Source organism: Medicago sativa, chromosome 3 (assembly GCF_051527215.1).
Source record: "Medicago sativa cultivar Bolivia chromosome 3, Bolivia_mono, whole genome shotgun sequence".
Taxonomy (NCBI): Eukaryota; Viridiplantae; Streptophyta; class Magnoliopsida; order Fabales; family Fabaceae; genus Medicago; species Medicago sativa.
In genome coordinates, this window is record NC_140751.1 from 56,359,593 (window position 1) to 56,364,084 (window position 4,492).

At 39.3% G+C, this 4,492-nt stretch overlaps 1 pseudogene; it reads left to right on the top strand.

Moving 5' to 3' along the window:
* Positions 1–3,116: 3,116 nt before the first annotated feature.
* On the top strand, positions 3,117–4,079 carry LOC146938538 (uncharacterized; annotated as a pseudogene).
* The last annotated feature ends 413 nt before the right edge of the window (positions 4,080–4,492 follow it).

The following is a 4,492-nucleotide window of genomic DNA, read 5'->3' on the forward strand; positions in this document are numbered from 1 at the left end:
ATGAATGTTGTTGTTGCCTATGCTTTTTAAATGATGTTTAATGATAATGTGGTTTTGAATGGTGCCAAATGAACATAATTTGAATATGTTTGATACTTTGTACACAAAGTGTTTGATAAAATGCCCCAATGACAATTATATTGATTTTTTAGTTAGTTTAGGTTATGGAAATGATAGAAATGATGTTAATTGTAGTTTGATAAAGTGTATATTGATTATTGATTATTTAGTGAGTTTAGGTTATGTGAATTATATTGAATAATGTTTAGGTTATGATGGAAATGATGCACACAAATTATATTTAATGATGTTTAGGTTATGATGGAAATGATGCACAAAAATTATATTGAACGATGCTTAGTTTATAGTTTACGTATAACTTGAATGATGTCAACTTTTTGAATTTTTGTGTAGATATGTCGGATCCGGATCAGGGGCAGCCAATTGATCCAGACAAACTAATTTGTGGTAGACGCGCTATCACACAAAGCGCCAGGAAGCAGAGGCAAAGAGGGCACATCCCAAAGAGGGGAAGAGGTCAAGGGAGGGCGGATGGTGAAGGTAGTTCTCATGCGACCTAGGCTGCAGAGTCACAGGTGGTTGACCCGATGCAAGTCGAGTACCTGAATTATCAGGAGCAGATACACGATGCACATGGTGGTGGGTACGACGACCAGCATATTCCGAACAATGTTGTGCCTGTGATGGATTAGGATGACATTGCAGCAAAGGCTGTCCCAGCAGTTTTACATGATCAGCCTCCCTTTCCTAGAGGACTAGAAGATACTGAAGGTGAGAAAAACACAAGAAGGGGGGTTGAATTGTGTTAGCTCTTTCTTCGTTTTCTCCTAAGCTGAAAAACACAGGCCATAAGCAAATAGAGACTGCTTCTGAAGTGATGTTCAGGACTAACTTGCAGCGGATAAAAACAGAGAGAGAAAGAAGAAAGACACAAAGCAATTATACAGGTTCTTTCCACAAACCGGAAGTAGTCATGTCCCCCTTGCACTTTCAAGGAGAGTTCACTAAAATGTAATATCTGATTACAACTGCTCACTGCAAAAACTAGCAAGAGACTTCAAACTGCTCAAGCACAATTGCAAGAGACTTCCTATGCTCCTGAACACAATCAAGAGACTTCTATTGCTCAAGCACAACTGCAAGAGACTTCTGATCAAACAGAATTACAAAGAAAAATGTTTGAGGTTGAACACTTGATATACAATCAGTGGTGTTCACAATACAAATCAGATACAGACTCTTAAGACTCTAGAATTTCTAAGATATGAACTTTGAAACAGAAATTTTAAGTGAACTTTGAATGCAGAACAATTTCAGCAGAGTTTTGGCACTATTTAAATTGTTGTTGAGTCCTTATTGTTCTACATGCCAAACTCTAAGTCTTCACTCCTTTATCTAGAGGTGTGAGAGAGACGTTGTGAAATTGCCAGCACATCAAAATAGAGTCGTTTGAAGCTTTGATCAATCACCAATAATCTTTTGCCTGATATGGTTGTTGTCCTATGAATGATCAATTTCAAATCCATTCCCATTATGAAGGAACATCGTTGCAGGCAGAGCAGTTTTTCTTGTCCTGTAGCAGAGACAAAATCAGAGTAGTGGAGGTAGTGGTTGTACACTTCGTACAATTGTACTTTGTCAACGCTTTTGAAGAATAAGCATCCAATGCCTTCAAATCCTCTCAAAATGATCGTTGCTTTACACTTCCAGTCTTCTGCAATGCTTAGACGAGTTTAAATCCATTGAACAACCCTTGAAGCTTTAAGTCTTGCATCTCCTGATGAACTTCAACTTTTGGTGATGAACTTGCTTGCTTTTGATGATGTCATCACTTCAGGAGCACTTTGACTTCAGGATCACTTCTCTTCAGACGCTTTAACCTTCTTTTTTGTTGATACCTTAGCTCTCTTTTGTTCATCCAGAACCTATTTAAGATGTAAAATTTTGTTTGTGGTCATGTACACTTGAACAAATAATAGCTTATCCAATTGACAATTTTTAATACATTGTTATCATCTAAACTCTCAAAGGTTTATTGTTAAACACATTTTGTTCCAACAGATACATCTTTGCTGCACTCTTATGCCAAACATGTAGCATTGCCGCTCTGGTATAATTTAGATAACGTAAGTGTTATTTTTAATTGTCTAAAATTTTCATATGCAACATAATTTAAATGTTGTAATTATTTTTATGTGTTTTTGTTTAATTAGTATATCAACTTTTATATGTGTTTTTGTTTAATTATTATGTTACAATTTAAATGTACTATTTTTGTTATGTGTTTTTTTAAGTTTGAAATGTGTTATGTCTTAAATTATAAATACGTGCGGCAATTTAAATTTGTGATTTTTATATTTGTATGTGTTATGTTTTATTTTGTTTAGTTAAATGTTTACAGTGTTTAAGTTGTTTAAAATATGTTAATTTTTTTTTATTATTTCAGGTTCGTAAGGTGCGGGTTGTAAAACCAATTAATCATGGGGCTAAGATTTTGAATCTACGACACCCAAACGATAATGCTAATTGGTTTTGGGGTCCGCTACAGGAGAGCGGTTTACATGATTTGGTTTATCTGGGCTATGTCACTGTGCCTCATGCTTTGCTGGTGACTTTATGCGAGAGGTGGCATAGCGAGACCAACACTTTTCACATGGTCTTGGGGGAGATGATTGTTACATTGGATGATGTCGCATGTCTTATGCATCTTCCGATTGAAGGGCGGATGTTGAGCCATCCAAAGAAGATGCTAAGTCTGAGGGAGCAGAACTGATGGTCAGACACTTAGGTGTGAAGCAGGCAGTAGCAATGAAAAATTGCAGAGAAGAATATGGTGGTTACACTAGTTATAAGTTGATGAGGCAGTATTATGAGACCTACCTTGATTCTACTACCAGATTGGCGGATATAGAGGATCCAGACACGAGGGAGGAGCAGGAGCTTCAGAGGGTTAGGACTGCTTGTGTGAAGTGTTACCTCCTGTATCTGGTTAGATGCTTGTTGTTTGGTGATAAAAGCAACAAACGCATCGAGTTGGTCTATCTGAAGACCATGGAGGACGGCTACTGGGGATGCGTAATTATTCTTGGGGAGGGATGACATTGGCATACCTACACCATTGCCTAGCTGAGGCCTCTTTTCCTGGAGACAGAGCTCTTGGGGGTAGCGTGACACTGCTCACTGTAAGAAATTGTCACACTTGAACCCTAACTTCTTTTTTTTTAATTTTTCGTGCGTAATAACTTATAAATGTGATTTGTTTGGTTTGTGCAGGGATGGTTTTTGGCACATTTTTCTAACTTTTATAGTGTTGATCTGAATCCCATCTACATTGAAAACTATCCGGTTGCAGCGAAGTAGGCGTTATAAAAGGTTCATGGAGAGGGGGTGACGTATCGCTCACTACTTGATCATTTGCAGTTTGATGACGTATGCTGGAGGCCGTACGAAGAGCACAAGGAGATCTAGGGTTTTGAGGAGATTTTCAGGTATTCAGGCTGGGTGATGTGCGGTGTTTTTAGGGTGTACCGTCACTTGCCTGAGAGAGTTTTGCGGCATTACGGATACGTCCAGAGTGTCCGTAGACATCTGACGAATGTTGTAGAGCTGCAACCGCCTTAGATTGTGCAGGCATTCCTTGACTTCCGCATTGACACGCTTAAGGAGCCCGATTGGGGTGAGCAGGCAGGAGAAGATACATGGCGGATGACGGATGGCTATGTGTTATGGTACACTAGGGTGTCTCACCCTCAGATTTTGCCACCTCTTCCAAGAGATCTTCCGAGGCCAGCATATGAAGAGCAAATCATTGCACAGTAGTGGGAGCGGTACGAGGCGAGAAGCTCGCCAGATACCTATGACATGGTTAGTGGAGCTATTGCCTACGCTGATGCGCAGATGGGTCAGGCGGAGGTTATGAGCCCTGAGCAGTGGTTTCAGGCCATGAGCCATGTTAGGGAGCAGATCACACCGATATTGTCCAGGAGGCGAGGTCAGAGACCGAGGAGGCGGCAACAGCAGCATCAATAGGACCAGGACCAGAAGTAGAATACTTGTAGTTATTGTTTAGGACTTGTTTTTTACTTTTCGTATTTTGATGACATTATGATTGTATGTTTGTATTTTGATGACATTATGTTGTTTGTATCTTAATGACATTGGTTTATTGGTTTGTTGGTTTAATTAAGTTGTGAAGTTTAGCCAATTTTGTTTTGCTATTTGAACACATTATGTGCCAATTAAGTTGTGATTTGAACACATTTGTGATGACACTATGTTTGTGTTTTTAACACATTACAGGATCAGAAGCTGAAGCTGAAGCTTCTGCCTCTGCATTGGCATCAGGGCGCATCGGTAGTTAACTGCCGAAGAAACTTCGGCTCTTAACTGCCGTGGAAATTGAAACCGATAGCAGTTAATTGCCGAGGGGCATTATGGTCTTTTACATGTGTTTTTCAACTAACTAACATGT